General features: G+C 45.0%; 1 pseudogene; it reads right to left on the bottom strand.

Annotated features, from left to right (window-relative positions):
- Positions 1-738: 738 nt before the first annotated feature.
- On the bottom strand, positions 739-18,753 carry LOC125621483 (olfactory receptor 2B2-like; annotated as a pseudogene).
- Positions 18,754-20,322: the final 1,569 nt, after the last annotated feature.

Below are 20,322 nucleotides of genomic sequence, written 5' to 3'. Positions count from 1 at the left end.
CATTAATGGTCTAATGAGCTTCTCAGCCAACTCTTTTAAATCTCTTGGATGAAAGTTTTCCAGACCTGTTGATTGAAAACATTGTTTCATATTCTCTGTGTGTATATAAAGTCTGCTGCAGTTTCCACGGTAAACATCTGATGAAGTGAGCTGTAGCTCACGAAAGCTCATGCTCAAATAAATTGGTTAGTCTCTAAGGTGCCACAAGTACTCCTTTTCTTTTTGCGAATACAGACTAACACGGCTGTTCCTCTGAAACCTACCTAACTTTAGTAGCTGCTCTTTAACATCTTCACAAGATACTATTGGAAAGTTTCATCATCATATGATATGATGACAGTATCTGGTTTTTCCTAATATAGAACAGAAATATTTATTGAACGTCTGTCTTTTCTGCATTATTATTGAGAATTCTGCTATTTCCATCTAGTAATGGGCTAATATCATTATTAGGATTCTTTTAGTTCCTAATACTTAAAAATATCTTATTGTTCTTAATTCTGCTATTTACCTTATCAATTTTCTACAATTTCTAACTTTTAATTTACGTCCATTACTATCAACTTTCCATTTCTTCTATTCATTATATATTATTTTCTTCTTTTTATATTTGCCTTCCCTTCCCCTCAGAGCCATGGCCCATGTTGTTGTTGGTTTTTTAAACCAACGTGACCTTTTTCATTGATTGTGAGTTTCAGACACCTAGTAAAGTGTTCTTAAACAGTTCCCAATTATCATTTACACTATTCCGTTTAAATTCTTCCTTCCAGGTAATTTATTTATGGTGCCTTTGTAGCTGTAGGAGACCAGGGTGAGGCCCAGCAGCACCATTTGGAAGATCACACTGACAGCAAATGCCTGGGCCTCATTGTCAGAGGTGTCGACACAGGCCAGCTTGAGCAGGGCCGGCACCTCACAGATGAAGTGGTCAAGCCAGTTCTGTCCGCACCGGGGCAGCCACACGGTCAGGCTGGTCTGAAGGATGGAGTTGCCGAAGCTGTTCAGCCAGATGGTGGCCGCCATCTGCAGGCTGAGGCGGCAGCTTATGACGATAGTGTAGTGCAGCAGGTGGCAGATGGCGACGTAGCAGTCGTTGGCCATGACGGCCAACAGGATACACTCAGTGCCAGCCAGCGAGAGGGAGATGTAGCGCTGGGCCACATAGCCGGCCCAGGTGATGAACTTGTAAATTCACCAACATCTGAGGAATGGTGCTGGTGGTGTAGCAAAGATCCAGGAAGGAGAGGTTGCTAAGGAAGAAATACATAGGGGTGTGTCCAGCCACAAGACAATGATGATGGCCAGGTTCCCCACCAGGTTCAGGACGTACAAGACCAGGAAGACCACAAAAAGCAACATCTTCAGGCATGGCTGGTCAGAGACCCCCAATAGGATAAACTCCCACTGGGACCTTCCATTCCCTCTTTCCTGCTGCAGGGAGAAGGGACAAAGATAAGGCTGAAAGGTGCCCCAATAGCCATACACAGGAGGGTCACATTCAAGGGCAGCCCCATTTGCTCTGAATAAACCATGCCCACTTGTGACTTTGTAATAGTCAGTCTGGGCCAGTTGGGTGGCAGGTCAGATCCTTCTGCCAGGGAATGGCTTCATCGCAGAAAAGTGGTTCTGTGGCACTTAGTGACAAAGGAGGATCCATATGCCAGGGAATCAAAGTGTCCTAGAAAATTGGATCTGTGGCAATTTTTGGGATCAATAGGATACATTGCCAATAAATAGATTTGTCATTGAAAATGGATGCTTAGATTGTAAGGTCTTTGGGACATAAGGCGTTTTATTAATTATTATTATTATTCTGTATTTATACAGATCCTAGTTGCGACTGGGGCTCCTAACTATGACTCTAGTTTTATTCTTATCCTTAATAATATGTCACAAAATTAAATCAGAATGGATCTGTGGCAATTGATGGCAGTCATAGGATACTGTAACAGGGCCCTCCACCTCCCAAAATCCCCTTCATGACAAGGGTTGGCTCTGTGGCGCTTTGCCTCTCTTTCTCCTCTTCAGGAGCCCTTAAGAAATCCACACAGTCTTTCTCGTGGCTAACACCAGACCTGCCTGGGGCTCATTTAATAACAGAAACAGTTCAGAAGAACCCTCCAAATGCCAAAAGAAAGTTCATCACAACAACTCAAAAGTTCATATTCAGCTTTGGGGTCTTCTACCACACCCGGGCTCTTCTTCCATCCTGGTAAGCACTTCATAAAGCCACCACTTCCAGCCCTTCCGAGCTAGAGCTCAACTTCTGGCTCTGGCTTCCAGGCCCCATCCCTTCTCCCAGTCAGGGTCCCCTGTAAGGGCCTCCTGCTTAATGCTGCTCTTCTCTGCCACAGCTTCCACCTCCTGTTCCCTTCCCCTCTGGCTCTTTATCAGGAACTCCTGTCCCCTGTCAGGCCTCGTCAAGGCTGTTAATGAGCCAAAGGTGAGTGGGAGTAGTTCCCTCATAAAGGGCTCAGTCCACCCTGTGGCACATCTGGATGCCAAGAAACAGAGTTGAGAGACAAGGAAAACAGATAATACCGTTTATTGGACCAACTTATGTGGATGGAAGGGACAAACTTTCGAGCTTCACAGAACTCTGGAGAGGGTAACCAGAGTGTTCAAGTTAAATACAAGACAGGACAGGTGGTTAAGCCCATTGCAGAAAACCACTTAAAATGAAATGGGCAATAAACACAAAGTGGAAAATTAACACCTCTGCAGTTGTCAGACAATGAAAGGTTAGTAGGCAGCAGGGTGTGTCACAAATTGTTGTAATGGGCCATAAAACCAGAGTCTCTCTTAAGTCCAGGGTTTTCAGTGTCCAGAAGACTTATGAATTTAAATTCTTCAGTGTCATCTTTTGAAGGTGTTGTGCAGCTTTCTTTTGAAGCCTCCAATATAAGTTGGTCCAATACAAGAGATTACCTCACCTACTTTGCATTGCTCGTATCCTGGGACCAGCCTGACTACAACAATACTTCAAACAAGTTGTCATGGTAAAGTGCAGCTATGGCAGTTGGTGGCTGTTCTAGGATATGTATGTCAGAGAATAGGCAATGAGACAATCTACCCATAACAGAAATTTCTTCCTCAGTGCAGACAGTTAGAGGCTGACTTATACCCTGAATCATGGGAACATATATTCTTTAAACATTTGAATCCTCGATAGTGTATATGATGAGGTCATTTCAACATGCAATGCCCTTCTCAGAAACTTCAAAGAAAAACACTTTTAGCTCAAATTGTAACCTTAACTCTGACCTTTACAATAATTTACAAATTTTGTATCTGTTAGAAAATTTTTGAATAACTCTTATTGTTATGTTTATACAAAGTACACGAGATTTTTTATAGGGGAGAAGGCAACATGCCGCATTTATTGAGAATAAAGCATATGCTTTTCAGTTACACACACACACCATGCACACAGTCCTGCCAGTCGATGTTTATAGTTACCAGTACAGAGTCTGGATCAATCTAGTCACCAGCCAGATTGGTCACAGAGGGGAGCTGGGCTCTGTCGGTCATGATCCGATGCTCCTGGAGTTGTTGCAAGATGAACCTAAAGCCCTATGGCAAAGCATCCTGTTCTTATAGTTCTTTTTTCTCCGTTGAAGTCTGTGGATTTTTCTGTGTCAGTTTATGACCAGTTTTCAGAGTAACAGCCGTCTTAGTCTGTATTCGCAAAAAGAAAAGGAGTACTTGTGGCACCTTAGAGACTAACCAATTTATTTGAGCGTAAGCTTTCATGAGTTACAGCTCACTTCATCGGATGCATACTGTGGAAAATACAGAAGATGTTTTTATACACACAAACCATGAAAAAATGGGTGTTTATCACTACAAAAGGTTTTCTCTCCCCCCACCCTACTCTCCTGCTGGTAATAGCTTATCTAAAGTGATCACTCTCCTTACAATGTGTATGATAATCAAGGTGGACCATTTCCAGCACAAATCCAGGTTTTTCTCCCCTCCCTCCCCTCCACTGTTCCTCAGACGTTCTTGTTAAACCCTGGATTTGTGCTGGAAATGGCCCACCTTGATTATCATACACATTGTAAGGAGAGTGATCACTTTAGATAAGCTATTACCAGCAGGAGAGTGGGTTGTTGGGGGGTTTCTGCAACTGGTTAGTTCCCCAGGTCTGCTAAGTAAAACATTATAAGCATTGGCAATTCTTAAGTGGTAATTTTTTGCAGGAGGATGTATGTCAGAAGCCCCATGACCAAACCCCAAATTTGCACTTCTAACTGCACTCTGTCCCTGATGTGGCATGGCAAATTACAGGGTAATCTACCTATTTGTTTCCATTTTAGATCACTTTGAAAAACTGGCTGATAAACAAAAATCTATTGACCTATCTATCTACAATCTATGGCTGAAAGGAGTTAATTATTTGGAGAGAATGAAATAATTGAATGTGTGTCGGTTGATTAAATGATTATCTTAATGATTATTACTATTAATTAATTAATAATATAATATATTATGCATTAAGAAAGTTATGGACAAATTGGAGAGAGTCCAGAGGACATCAACAAAAACTATCAAAGGGTTAGAAAACATGACCTATGAGGAAAGGCTGAAAGAACTGGGCATGTTTAGTCTAGAGGACAAAAGGCTGAAGGGGGACCTGGAAACAGTGTTCAAATGTGTGAAAAGTTGTTACAAAGAGGATGGTGATCAGTGGTTCTCCATGTCCACACAGGGTGGGACATGAAGTAATGGGCTTAGCCTGTATGAACAGAGATTCAGGTAAGCTATTAAGAAAACCTTCTAAGGGAAAGTCTAAACTTAAAATGCTGCATTGGCTCAGCTGCTCTAAGCCTATTGGAGAGAGCTTTGAAAACCAATAACTCACTTGTCAATACTATCATGATGAAATGTATGCAACATTCTACATAAAATAATAAACATAAGCTGAAATTAGGTCTGAAATGCATTTACCAAACAAGTCTGAGTAAAGCAGTTTCTTGAACACAAAGGAGTCTAGCCAGGTATCATCAAAGTTGATGGGCAACCACCTATCAAGTGGGCAGTCTTAGGCCAGGAAGTGGGGAAGGAACAACCCTATCTGCATTTAAACAAACAACAGCCTGGCACATTTTTCACCGTGAGACTCCTTGTCTCTGTCCTCACAGCAGGAATGTACTTCATCTAGGCATAATCCTCAATAAAATTCATTTCAAAGGGGGACTGGACAATAAAAGTGAGGGGCAGAAACACCCCAAGGTATCTCTCCCTATTCATCTCTCTCTCTTTCCCCTAAGAAGACAAAAGAAACAGCCTTTGGACTTTGGGAGCAGATTTTGGCCTGAGAATTGGCTCAGCAATGTTACTCAGAGCATGTGGTAAGGGATTTCACCTTGAGCCAAGTCTGCTTTGCTAAGGTTTAGTACTAGGAAGCAATTTATCTTTATTTCTCTTGTAACCAATCTGACTTTAATACCTTACACTTGTACTCACTTAAAATCTCTCGCAGAGTGGAGACAACCAGAGGACCCCCGGAGGGCAGACTGGAATCCACCCAACAGCCTCAAGGATGGGAGAAACAAAGAACAAGATAACATCTGACAGTACAGAGCCATCAGGAATGTGTTATCTGCTGATTGATTCAGCAACAGCATGATGAAGCAATTCCCATAGACTGGCATAGGAATAAATTCCTATAAAAATGGATTCTAGAAACTGAGAACTTTGGGGTCTGATTCTGCAAACCAACTTCCAGGAGCATCAGATGAGAATCTGACAAGGCCCTGCTCCCTCCTCATGTCCAGGCCACCTGGCCAGTGGCTTGGCATGAGCAACTCTAAGGCTGGTAACTATGATAACAACCTTGCAGAACCTGTGTGTGTGTGTGTGTGTATGAATGAACGTGTGAATAAATATGAAATTGAATGGAATGTTATAGCTATAACTAACTGCTTACTATGATTCTTTCTGTGTTCACAGTAAATGTGTCATTTTGCCTTATTCCCTTTAATAAGATCCTGCTGATATTTATTTTATTGGTATAACACCCGAACAGCTCCAGACAGTTCAGATGTTCCAATGCCCGAGGGCCTGGGACGAAGCAGCCCCGAGCTGTGGATCTGAATGTCTAAATGTCTACAGTACTCACTGGATCGGCGGGCAGCGATCGATCCAGCAGGGATTGATTTATCGCGTCTAGTCTAGCAGTCGACTCACCGCGGTGAAGACACCACAGTGAGTCGATCTAAGTACGTCGACTTCAGCTACCTTATTCACGTAGCTGAAATTGTGTAACTTAGATCGATCCCCACCCCGCTAGTGTAGACCAGGGTCTCTGGGTCTACACTAAGAGTCTCCATGGTCAGGGGTCTCTGGGCTCAGGGAGACCAGCTAACTTTGCCCCCTGCTGTTTGGCGGCACCATCTGCATCTGGCTCTGGAAACCCTGAGGCTGTAGGTGTTGCCCCACACTCTTCTGGGGCCCTGGAGTGCGTCTCAAAAGGAGGGAAATGGAGAAAACTGGATGTTCAGAGCCAGTGTCACATGGTCACAGAATACCCCTCATCCCAGAGACCTAGCCCGCTTGGTGTGTGAGTGAAGTATCTGTGGACAGGTTGCCCCATGCTGGGAGGGATACCCTGCGCCTCTCAACTGGCAGGGTCTCCTAGAAGCCCAGAGTCCACAGTAATGGAATAAATAAAATCCCAGAGATGGGGAGGAGACAGAGAGAGATGGTTATAGGGAGAGGGATGGAGAGAGAGTGGATGGATGAGAAAGAGAGGAAGAGAGAGGTGAATTGTTAGGACAGAAAGAAAGGCAGAGAGAAGGATGGATAAAAACAGCAATAAAGAGAGGATAGATCAGAGAGATGGATGGGTAGCAGGATGGAAGGAAGGAGAGGTAGATGGATAGAAGGATACAGAGGGAGAGAAAGAGAGATGGATGAGCAGATGGATAGCGAGTGGGGGAGAGATGCAGAGAGCTGGATAGAAGTACAATGGATGGCTGGAAGAATGGATGGAAGGAGGTAGGATCCCCAGCCTGTATCCCTGATCCCCATCCTACCCCAGACCTGGGGTCTCTGGGCTCCTGAGAACGGTATCACACTATACCTGGGCTTCCCCAGCTCTGAAGAACAGCTGAGAAGGGCCCAGTGTCTCTGTGACTGTAGGAAGCTGCTCCTTGCACGGCTCACGATAGTTGTCCCTGACTGCATAGGGCCATGGGTGTGGGGGAGGGAGCAGACAGCGCCCTTATGGATGTCAAAGCGGGGTGGGGGGGAGGGGCTCTGCCTCCCTGAAGCCTCCCCAAGGAGCTGGGACTCAGCTGGAGAGGTTTGTGGAGCCCCAGGGTCCCCCACACACCAAATTGGCCACAAGTCTCCCGCAGCTACTACAGGACAGGCCCATCAAGAAAAATAACAGATCACCACTGGCCATCACATACAGCCCCCAGCTAAAACCTCTCCTACACATCATCAATGATCTACAACCTATACTGGAAAATGATCCCCCACTCTCACAGGCCTTGGGAGGCAGTCCAGTCCTTGCTTACAGACAGGCCCCCAACCTGAAGCAAATACTCACCAGCAACTACACACCACGCCACAGAAATACTAACCCAAGGACCAATCCCTGTAACAAATCCCGTTGCCTTCTCTGTCCCCCATATCTACTCTAGCGACACCATCATAGGACCCAAGCACTCCAGCCACACCATCAGGAGCTCATTCACCTGCACATCTACTAATATGGTAGATGCCATCATGTGCCAGCAATGCCCCTCTGCCATGGACATTGGCCAAACCAGACAGTCTCTACGTAAAAGTATAAATGGACACAGGTCAGACATCAGGAACGGTAACATACAAAAGTCAGCAGGAGAACACTTCAATCTCCCTGGACATTCAATAACAGATTTAAAAGTAGCCATTCTTCAATAAAAAAACTTCAAAAACAGACTTCAAAGAGAAACTGCAGAGCTACAATTCATTTGCAAACTTAACACTGGGCTTGAACAGGGACTAGGAATGGCTGCCTCACTACAAAAGCAATTTTCCCTCTCTTGGTGTTGACACCTCCTCATCAATTATTGGGAGTGGACAACATCCATCTTGTCTGAATTGGCCTTCAACATTGGTTCTCCACTTGTAACATAACTCCCTTCTCTTCATGTGCCAATATATATTTACACCTGTATCTGTAATTTTCATTCCATGCATCTGAGGAAGTGGGTTTTTTACCCACAAAAGCTTATACTCAAATAAATCTGTTAGTCTTTAAGGTGCCACCAGACTCCTCGTTGTTTTTATATGGTCAGTGACTTGGGCACAGGGTGCATGGGGGACTGGCCAGTGATCTGGGGCAGGGGAATGTGGGGTAAAGGAGTAACTGGAAAATGATCTGGAGCAGGAGGGTACGGGGTACTGGAGTAACTGTCGAGTGATCTGGGACAGAGGTGTATGGGGTACTGAACTAGCTGGCCAGTGATCTGGGGCAGGGGTGTATGGGGTACTGGACTAGCTGGCCAGTGATCTGGGGCAGGGGAGTATGTGGTACCCTAGTAACTGGACAATAATCTGGGGCAGAGGTGTGTGGGGTACTGGAGTAACTGGCCTGTGATCTGAGGCAGGGGTGTATGGGATACTGAAGTCACTGTCGAGTGATCTGGGTCAGAGGTGTGTGGGCACTGGAGTAACTGACCAGTGATCTCGGGCAGGGGTGTATTGGGTTGTCAAGGTTCCTTCCCCACTCTGAACTCTAGGGTACAGATGTGGGGACCTGCATGAAAGACCCCCTAAGCGTATTCTTACCAGCTTAGGTTAAAAACTTGTTCAAGGACAAGGTACAAAATTTGCCTTGTCCTTGAACCGTATGCTGCCACCATCAAGAGTGTTAAACAAAGAACAGGGAAAGAGCCCACTTGGAGATGTCTTCCCCCAAAATATCTCTCCAAGACCTTCACCCCCTCTCCTGGGGAAGGCTTGATAAAAATCCTCACAAATTTGTACAGGTGAACACAGACCCAAACCCTTGGATCTTAAGAAGAATGAAAAATCAATCAGGTTCTTAAAAGAAGAATTTTAATTAAAGAAAAGGTAAAAGAATCACCTCTGTAAAATCAGGATACTAAATACCTTACAGGTTAATCAGATTCAAAACATAGAGAATCCCTCCAGGCAAAACCTTAAGTTACAAAAAGACACAAAAACAGGAATATACATTCTATCCAGCACAGCGTATTTTAATCAGCCATTAAACAATAGCTAATCTAATGCATTTCTGGCTAGATTACTTACTAACTTAATAGGAGTTGTAAGGCTGCATTCCTGATATGTTCCCTGGCAAAACCATCACACAGACAGACAAACTCTTTGTTTCCCCCCCCCCCCCCCCCCGCTCGCCAGATTTGAAAGTATCTTGTCCCCTCATTGGTCATTTTGGTCAGGTGCCAACGAGGTTATCTTAGCTCCTTAACCCTTTTACAGGTGAAAGGGTTTTGCCTCTGGCCAGGAGGGATTTTATAGCACTGTAGAAAGGTGGTTACCCTTCCCTTCATATTTATGACAGGGGTACTGGAGTAACTGACCAGTGATCTGGGCAGAGGTGTATGGGGTTCTGGAGTCACAGTTCAGTGATCTGTGGCAGGGGGGTTTGGGGTACTGAATTAGCTGGCCACTGATCTGTGGCAGGGGGTATGGGGTTCTGGAGTAACTGGCCAATTATTTGTCTGGCACAGGCATTGGGCAGAACACTTCCCTGATGGTTCATTTCTGTGATCTCAGTCAAGTCTCTCTCCTTTTTGTCCCAGCCCTTGACTCTCCAGTGTGTCACCTCAACAAGTTCCATGGCAGGTCTGTGCAGAGAGTCCCAACCCCTGCCTCCAACAGAGAAAGCTCTGGGAGCTGCCTGGTTCCGCACGCCTCCTGAGGAGTTAGGGCCCGCTGGGAGCAGGGTGCTGTTGCCCCAGGTCTCTTCATTAGGCGTCGGGATGCAGCGCGCCAGGTACTGTTAGCACATTGGCTTCCACTCATGTCTGGGGAAATCTGTGTCTCATTAAAGATGCTTGCTATCTGTGACACAATCTTGATGATCTTACAGCGGGGCCAGACAGGCCACTGACATTTTTTTCCGTGCCAGACAGAAGTGAATCGAAGTGTGTCAAGAGGAACCCAGGTCGAGGGGACCGGATAAGACATGTCTATATCCTAGTATACTGTTCCATTTAGGTGTCTGTGCTGCGCAAATAACTGGCCACTTTCCAGACTTAAAAATAAATTAAGTGACTACCTGTCTGTCTAGATCAGTCGTTCCCAAACTTTAACAACCCGCAAACCCATTTCAAGAAAATATCAAATCTCACGAATCCTCCCCTAAAACTGAATATTTCCAGGGATTTTCTCCCTTACCTGAGCATAAATTATAGAAGCAGTGATCTTTCAAATAATTTGGGTTTTTTATAACATGCTTATTATACACTATTTATTATTACATTATTATTTATCATTACATTATTAATTTTATTACATTCTGAAAACTGCAACACTCTTCCAAGATTTCACTTTTGTAACTCATATCACTTTGATTAAGCCTCCCACATGTTTCATCAAGGAGTACCAGACGTGAAACAGCATGAAGGTATTTAAGAAGCCAATTCAAATAAAGAGTTCCTCCCACAAGCATTCGGATCTTGAGCAGTCCAGGCAAACAACACACAACTACAATAAAGCTTAAACTCATTCTTCCGCATTTGGCTTTTAGATATGCAAACGAGGAAAATGCTTTCTTGCATAAGTATGTTGTTGAAAATGATAACAAAACTATAGTAGCTTTTTCGGCCAGCAGGGGGTACTCCTTTCTTAAACTCAGCCAAAGGGTGATTAATGACAGACTTCTGAAATTCCTTTTCATTTCATAATCACAGGAGATCTCAGTCAATTTCTCTTTTTCCTCAGTGCTCAATATCTGCATTGAGAAAGTGGTATCATCAAAAGGGTTGCGAATCCAGTCATCATCCCCTGACATAGCTGGAAAGTATTGCCTCAAAGTTTTGCGAAGTCCTTTTGGCATGCAGTTATATTGGTTTTAGTGCACTGATCCAACCGAAGTTTATGTTCTGCCAGGAAGTCATGGTCACGGGGCTCGGGCTGCTGGCCCCCGCACCCAGAGTCCCTAGGGACAGCTCTGTCCACCATTACAAAATTTTTTCTGAGAACCCCCTGATACGTTTTGCACACCTGAGTCTGATTCTGTATTTGGTTTTCAGATGTTCATACAAGGAAAAGGCTTTCTTGTGTAAGTATGGTGTTGCAAATGGTAGCAAAACCATACTAGCTGTAGGCTAATATGAGGGGGAAAGGCATCCAGGAGAGCTGGCTGTATTTCAAAGAAGCCTTATTGAGGGTACAGGAACAAACGATCCCGATGTGCAGAAAGAACAGCAAGTACGGCAGGCGACCAGCCTGGTTTAACAGTGAAATGTTCAGTGAGCCTAAGCTCAAAAAGGAAGCTTACAAGAAGGGGAAATTTGGACAGATGACTAGGGAGGAGAATAAAAATATTGCTTGAGCATGCAGGGGTGTAATCAGGAAGGCCAAGGCACAATTGGAGTTGCAGCTAGCAATGGATGTGAAGGGTAACAAGAAGGATTTCTACAGGTATGTTAGCAACAACAAGAAGGTCAGGGAAAATGTGGACCCCTTACTGAATGAGGAAGGCAACCTAGTGAGAGATGATGTGGAAAAAGCTGAAGTGCTCAATGCTTTTTTTGCGTCGGTCTCCACAGGCAAGGTCGGCTCCCACACTGCTGCACTGGGCAAAACAGTATGGGGAGGAGGTGAGCAGCCCTCAGTGGTGAAAGAACAAGTTAAGGACTATTTAGAAAAGTTGGACATGTACAAGTCCACGGGTCCAGATCTAATGCATCCAAGGATGCTGAAGGAGTTGGCTGATGTGATTTCAGGGCCATTGATCATTATCTTTGAAAATTCATGGGAATCGGAGGAAGTCCCGGACGATAGGAAAAAGGCAAATATAGTGCCCATCTTTAAAAAAGGGAAGAAAGAGAACCCAGGGAACTACAGACCGGTCAGCTTCACTTCAGTCCCTGGCAAAATCATGGAGCAGGTCCTCAAGGAATCCATTTTGAAGCACTTGGAGGAGAGGAAGGTGATCAGGAACAGTCAACGTGGATTCACTAAGGGCAAGTCATGCCTGACCAACCTGATTGCCTTCTATCATCAGATAACTGGCTATGTGGATATGGGGAAAGCGGTGGATGTGATATATCTTGACTTTAGCAAAGCTTTTGATACAGTCCCCCACAGTATTCTTGCCAGCAAGTTAAAGAAGTATGGATTGGATGAATGGACAATAAGATGGATGGAAAGCTGGATAGATTGTCAGGCTCAATGGGTAGTGATCAACAGCTTGATATCTAGTTGGCAGCCGGTATCAAGCGGAGTGCCCCAGGGGTCGGTCCTGTGGCCCGTTTCATTCAACAACTTTATTAATGATCTGGATGATGGATTGAATTGCACCCTCAGGAAGTTCGCAGATAACACTAAGCTAAGGGGAGAGGTAGATACGCTGAAGGGTAAGGATAGGGTTCAGCATGACCTAGACAAATTGGAGGATTGGGCCAAAAGAAATCTGATGAGGTTCAAGAAGGACAAGTGCAGAGTCCTGCACTTCGGAAGGAAGAATCCCATGCACCGCTACAGGCTGGGGACCGACCGGCTAAGCAGCAGTTCTGCAGAAAAGGACCTGGGGATTACAGTGGATGAGAAGCTGAATAGGAGTCAGCAGTGTGCCCTTGTTGCCAAGAAGGCCAGCATCATATTGGGCTGTATTAGTAGGAGCATTGCCAGCAGATCGAGGGAAGTGATTATTCCCCTCTATTCAGCACTGGTGAGGCCACACCTGGAGTACTGCATCCAGTTTTGTTCTCCCACTACAGAAGAGATGTGGACAAATTGGAGAGAGTCCAGTGGAGGGCAACAAAAATGATTAGGGGGCTGGGGCACATGACTTACGAAGAGAGGCTGAGGGAACTGGGGTTATTTAGGCTGCAGAAGAGAAGACTGAGGGGGGATTTGATAGCAGCCTTCAACTACCTGAAGGGGGGTTCCAAAGAGGATGGAGCTAGGCTGTTCTCAGTGGTGGCAGATGACAGAACAAGAAGTAATGGTCTCAAGTTGCAGTGGGGGAGGTCTAGTTTGGATATTAGTGTTAGGGGCTTATTCCTTCACGTACTCACTTCCCTGGTCATTCTCGCATGAACACAGAGCAACAATACCTAAACTCCAAAGGTGCAAACAATTCAATGTTTATTGGGGTGAACTTCCAGCAAGCAATGATTCCAATTTCCTTCCTTAGTGTCCCCCTTCCCAGCTCTGACACCACAGAGCCTGGTGTGTGTCCCTGTTCCCATTCCCTATTCCCATTCTCCCCCCGCCCTTAGCAAAAGATTATTTCAATTCCCCCACCCCCATTTCCTGTTCCCATTTCCCCCACACACACACTTCCTGATTGACTGCAGACTATATAGTAAAACTTGAGTTCTGCTTAGCTATACCTTAACCAATCATTTTACTGAAATTTAACTAACCAATCCCACCACCTTAATTGGTTTACACCCAACAAAATTAATTATACAGCAGACAGAAACAATCACAGATCCAGACAGAGGTTATACAGACAAACAATAGGGAAGTGGAGACTACGATGATAGAACAACAAAGAAATGAGGATTTCACCCCCCTGCTATTGATAAGTGAGTTTTTGCCAGACAGGATGCTGTCAAACTAAGTTTCCTTTTACATCTCCTAGGCACTTCCCTTTCTCTGGAGGTGATAGGCATTATCAGGACAGCATTGTATTCCTAACAGTCCAATAGCACCTTCTTTCAATGTGACGAGTTTGGAATGTTAAGATGTGACCATTCGCTTCCCAGCTTATGGCTGCCTCTGCTGCTTAGCCAGAGGCCTTAGCCTAAGCACAGGGCCTCAGACTGTCACAGTGAGAAAAGGCCTTATCCAGTCAGACAGTGATTTTGATTCTCTCTTTTATACCTCTATAACTAGCCAAGTGATAAGAATACACCTAAATTCTTAAAGTATAGGCCTTTGCAGACAGGCCTGAATATCTATATCCTAACAATTAGGAAACACTGTTTCACTAGGGGTGAAGCACTGGAATAGGTTACCTAGGGAGGTGGTGAAATCTCCATTCTTAGAAGTTTTTAAGGCCTGGCTTGACAAAGCCCTGGCTGGGATGATTTAGTTGGTGTTGGTCCTGCTTTGAGCAGGGGATTGGACTAGATGACCTCCTTAGGTCTCTTCCAACCATAATATTCTATATTTCTATGAACCCGCAAGGGTTCACGAACCCCAGTTTGGGAAACACTGGTTTAGAACCTAATGCTATCTATCTATCTATCTATCTATCTATCTATCTATCTATTAATGCACCAACTTTTCGATGTAGCTAGACAGCTTGTGTCTCTCACCAACAGAAGTTGGTCCAATAAAAGATATTACCTCACCCACTTCCTCCCTCTGAAATCTCAGCATGGAGGCGCTAACTCCGTGGGTGCTCTGCGTTGGAACACCCATGAAAAAAAAATTGGGAGCTCAATGTGGCATTACTGCCCATATTCTTCATAGTAATATTATTACGATATGAGTATGGCATAACCATGATGTATTTTGTGCAGGATAAGGCTTGTGAGATATCTTTGGAAAGGTTATGATTTACTGAATATGATTATCCTACTTGTAAGCATATATCCTTTTGGTATCTGAAGTTAGGAAGATTGTCTATGCATCTATTACAGGTGTGTTTAAACCTGGGAAACACCCACTAGACAGAATGCTATAAGTCTAGATGGCTGGCTGGGGGAAGGATCATTAGGGAAAATAATAGGTCTTAAAAGATGCTAATCTCCCACTGGTAAGCCTTTCTGGGGATTCTGGAAACAGTATGGATGTGGTGGCCCTACAGGGACATGTGACCAAGTAACATGGCGCTGGACTCCATGATAATACTTGTCATTTTTCCACTGACCGGGTGTGAGAATCAAACTGGGAGACAAAGGGTTCCTGCCATACGTTAAAGCTATTTAAGGCAGGGGAGTGACATCATCATAGTTCGTTCTTCACTGACTCCCTGCCCAAGAAAGGCAACTGCTGGAAAACCTGGAGAAACAAAAAGACTGAACAAGGGGAGTAAGGCTGAACCCAGGCTAGAAGGTTGTCTAGCCTGTGAAAGGAATAACTGGGGTTTTAACCTGCAAGCGCGTGTAGCTTGCCTTCAGGAATTTCTGCAATCTGCCTAAACAACATGTAGGGTGTGAATTTGCTATACATATTGTGACAAAGCTCTGTCCTTGTCTCCTCAGATCCCATGTTTCCTGGTGGATTTCGCTAGCCTCAGAGGCTCACTGTGACCCTCCACGTAACCCTCTTCTCTCTAGAGACAAGGGTCACAGTCTACTGAGCCATTTTCATCATAAATCAGTGAGGGCCTCCTTCCTTGTGCCTGATATGGTGTGTACTGCTCAGTCTCTCCAACAGCGCAACTTCCTCCCACAGCTCCTGATATCCGCACCCACCTGACTAACTGGGAGGCTTTTAACTAGTTTCAGCCAGTCCCTGATGGGCTTCAGGTGTCCCAATCAACCTAGCATTCTCCCTGACTTCTGGAAAGCTCTTAATTGGCCCCAGGTGTCTTAATTGACCTGGAGCAGCTGCCATTTAACTTATCCTGGTATCAGGGATTTGTTTAGCCTGGAGCTAATATATCTATCTCCCACTACTTTTCTATAGCCATCTGGCCTTGCCCCATCACAATATCCAATTTCTTTAGTATATTAAGCTTAGATTGCGTGTTTGTTTTATTTGCTAGGTAATCTGCTTTGATCTGTTTGCTTTTCCTTATAATCACTTAAAATCTACCTTTTGTCATTAATAAACTTGTTTTGTTTTGTCTAAGACTAGTGTGTGGAAAATATTACTTTGGGGCAAAAGCTGTTGCATACCTTCCTCCACATTGAGGGAGGGGGCGAATTTCATGAGCTTACACTGTACAGATCTCCATGTAGCGCAAGACGGTATAATTTTGGTTTACCCTCTAGAGGAGGGGTGCACTTGAGTACTGGGCAGTTACTTAGCTGAGCCTTCCCATGCAAAGCTGATTTCAACGTCTTTGTTTTTCCGCAGCTGCGTATGTGACTACCTGTATGTGTACTGCTAAAGTGCAGTCTGAAGCCTAAAGGAGGGCTTGGCAGGCTGCACAGCAGTACAGTGTAAAGGGAGCCCAGGCTGGTGGGTCAGGCTGGCTCAGTGGTACCCCAGTTTCAAGTGGCACCCCAGGGGGGAAGGGAAACCCACATTAAGCACCCACAAGCCACAGCTGTTCAGTGCTGCAGCTAATCGACCAGTTTGGCCGTGCCCCAGATCAGATAATAAGGGCTGCCTCCTAACAGCTGATTGGGGATGCCATCAAACAGCTGGTAGGAGCATCACCAAACAGATGTTTGGCAGCTCAGGGAGGGGTTAGGGGGAGGATGGAGACCAGAAAGCAACAGGCAGGCAGAGGCTTTTGGGGGGTGCGGATCAGAGTGGGAAGAGGTGGAGTGAGGGTGGGGCCTTGGGGGAGAGGGCAGAGATGGGGCAGGAAGAGGCAGAAGGAACATGGGGCCTTGGGGCAGAGCAGGGGTGGAGCACCCCTGGAGAAAAGTAAAAGTCAGCACGTATGATCTATCTATCCAGCATCCTAGCCTGCTGGACTAGCTATCTGAACTTCAATCAATACAGAGAACCCAGAGAATGAAATGAAGCTGGGGGCATCTGTAATGCCAACAGACCCTGGTCATCGGTGGGCAGGATTGAACCTGGGCCCTCTGGAGCTTAGTGCATGAGCCTCTACTGCTTGAGCTAAAAGCCGTAAGGCTGTAGAGCAGTCTCTCTCTCTCTCCCTCTCTCTCTCTCTCTCTCAGTGCCACTAGAACTACCATACCCAGAAAGTGTGTGGGTTACACATATTTATTAACTCAGGCACTCAGCCTTCAAGTTGGAGAGGTGTGGTCAGCAGCTACAAAGCAAAGTCAGTGAAAATGCCAGTTCAACCAAGAGACATGAGAGCATAAAGTGAAGATTGAACTAAAAGAGGAACTCCCTTGCCTGTGCATCAGTAACAGACTGTTGTAATTACGGGTTTAGGCCACTAGAGAGATGCACGGACCAAGATTTACAAAAGTGACTCGTGATTTTGGGTACCGCAGTGTTGCCAACAAAAGTCTTGCAGTACTAGGTCTTCTCCTGAAAGTTGCAGCTCCTGGAAGAACGTGGTTACAATTAAAAAATAATTTTTAAAAGAAACATTTCTAGCCCCCACAGAGAGGGAGAAAAACCATGGAATGTGACCCAAGTGCGATCTAAATCTCAGAACTTTGGAGGCCAAGAAAAAGAACCCAACAGTTACAATTTAATTAAAACTCATGATTTTAAAGACAATGACATGATTTTTGGAGCATGACTCAGGATTTTTAAATGCTTGCTTTTCAGGAAGCCCTGGGCACTTGCCTTCTGAAAATCAGGTGCCTTTAAGGTGTCTCATTTTCATCATCCAAAATCATCTGTCACTTTCCCAAACCTTAGCCATTGTCACATGCACTTTGAGGGCCAATCTGATGTCCCTTGAAATCAACAGGCCTCTTTGAATTAACCTCGGAACAATCCCGTAGCCAAAGTTGTTCAGAATCAACAATTAAGCTGGTGGGTCCCAGACAAATGGATGACATGTGGTCCAGTAAATGGAGTTTCTAACCCTCCGGAGGAGCAGAGACATGAGTGGAGGAAGGGCTAGCATGTCTTCCTCTCTTGGTAGGAAGTATGCAGTCTTGCCAGCCCAGAGCATTCCAAAAGGGTGAGTCAGGCCCTAAAAATCAGGAGATTGGCTTAAAATCAGAAGGTTTTTTTTTAAATAATAAATTTGGTGTTTTCCTTTTCCTTCTGCTTTCTGAGTCTTTAGGTCATTCTGGTGTCATCTTTCCAGCTGTACTAACCAACCATAGGGGGTGGGATGGAGAGAAACTTTTTTTTAATGAAAGCTGACATCCTGGTGTAATCTCAGAACTCCAAGGCCTGGTCTACACCGCAGAGCTATATTGGTATAAAAATCCACACCCCTGAGCGAAGTAGTTATACCGACCTAACCCCTGAGTAGACAGGGCTATGCCAGCAGGACAGGTTCTCCTGCCAACATAGCTACTGCCTCTCAGGGAGGTGGATTAACTATGCTGATGGGAGAGCTCTCTTGCGTCAGTGTAGAGCGCTTCTCCCATTAAAGCTCTATAGCAGCGCAGCTGCACCGATGCTGAGTTTTAGGTGTAGACATGCCCCAGGAGTTGGTGGGTTGCATGGCTTGAAAGAGGGCAGGGGACTTGTATGGCTTGGGGAGGGCAGGTTTTTCTTTGAGGTGGGAGAGGGCAAGGGCAGTTGTGAAGAGTGGAAGCGGGCAGAGGGTAGAAAAGTCCATATGGGCAGGGAAGAGCTACAGAACGCAAGAGAGGTACAGATGGTTCCATGCCCAACTACTGCACCAGCTCAGGTCCCCTGGGTGGTCGGGCTCTTCCCCAGCACTTTCCGCAGAGCCCTGTGCACCTCCTTGTTCCGCAGCATGTTGATCAGGGGGTTGAGTATGGGGGTAACCGGGGTGTAGAACAGAGAGACCGTTTTCCCCTGGTCCTGGGATGGGGTCTGCAGGTACATGTACATGGAATGGAAAGAGTGTTATCACCATATGATGAGACTATATCTCCTATTTTTTCCCCAAATACAGAACAGAAACATTTATTGAACAACTCTGTCTTTTCTGCATTACTATTGATAAGCCTACCATTTCCATCTAGTAATGAACCAATACTATTGTCAAGATTCTTCCTGCCCCCCCAACATATTTTAAAAACACTTTTTCTTATTGTCTTTAAGTCTCCTTGTGTCTCTTTGCTTCCCTGATCCGTTTTCTACAATTCCTAACTTCAGATTTATATTCATTACTGTCAGCTGCCCCTTTCTTTTATTTGTTATAAAAAATAAAAAAAGCCCCATATTCCATTCCCACACTCAGCACTATGCCTGCTCAAAAACTTGATTGGAGCCAGCATTCCAAGTGAGGAAAGTTCCCATAACATATTCCCAGTCCATCTGTGCTGGAGCTGGATTAGAGCCAGCACCCCCATTGAAGAGAAAGACCCTGTATTCCATTCCCAATCCCCCACCCTAGGCCAGCCAATCCTCCCAGCTCCCCCTGCCCCCGCTCCTTTTTTTTAAATTGTAGTAATAGATTCATAGCCTTTAAGGACAGAAAAAACTATCAGGTCCATCCAACCTGACCTCCTGCATCCAGCCTGATAGCTTGTGATTGTCATTCTGTTCTGTATTTGTACAGTGCCTAGCACAAGGGCGCCTGGTCTCCTAAGTACTGCCTTGATGCAAATAACCAGCTCCTGGTGTGTTGAGACCACTGCTCACCTTACTGACCAATTCTGTCTCATTGTTACTTTGTGCTCCCACATCTGTCTGTATCTTTCGGTTGTCTCTTGTCTTATACTTAGATTGTCAGCTCCTTGGGGCAGCAACTGTCTCTTTGTTCTGTGTTTGTTCAGTGCCTGGCACAGTGGGGACCTGGTTTATGACTGGGCCTCAGCGCTGTCAGCTAAACATAAATAATAAATAATAATACTGTGTGTGGAGCTAAGTGATTACACTCACAGAGCTCTGGGCCCTCTAGATACCAAGCTGGCCAGTAGATGTTGTAGGAAGACTTTACTAAAGTGAGGGATATTTGGGCAGGAATTCCCTGTCTGCTCCACTCATATAACTCACGGACTGATGCCATCTGGAGCAGGGCACTCAAATGATGTAGAACAGAGACGGGTAGGAAAGCGTGTTCACATCTTGTGAAATTGTTTGACATTTTAAACCTTTCCCCATCTGGAATCAGCACAAAAAGTTGAAATCTTGAAAATTTGCATGAACCAAAAATTTTTTAAAAAATTAGTTTGGGTCGATTGAAATGTTTTGTTTAATGTTTAATTTCCTAAATGAAAAGTTGTTTCGAACCAGAAAGATGGAAATTTCCATTTACTAAATGTCAAAATGGGAGGTTTCCACAATTTTGAAACTTTTTTACTTTTCTTAAAAAATATTGACCCCCACCCCCCACCCCAAAATTGTCATGTTAGATGAATCAACATTTTCTGACAAGAAAATGTTGAGTTGAAAAATTCCCAACCAGCTGTAATGGAGGGTCCACATGGACCAAGATGAAAGCCACCTACCGCC

This window comes from Caretta caretta, chromosome 14, assembly GCF_965140235.1.
Source record: "Caretta caretta isolate rCarCar2 chromosome 14, rCarCar1.hap1, whole genome shotgun sequence".
Classification (NCBI taxonomy): domain Eukaryota; kingdom Metazoa; phylum Chordata; order Testudines; family Cheloniidae; genus Caretta; species Caretta caretta.
Note: the sequence above shows the minus strand (reverse complement) of the source record. Positions and strands in the feature narration are given on the sequence as shown.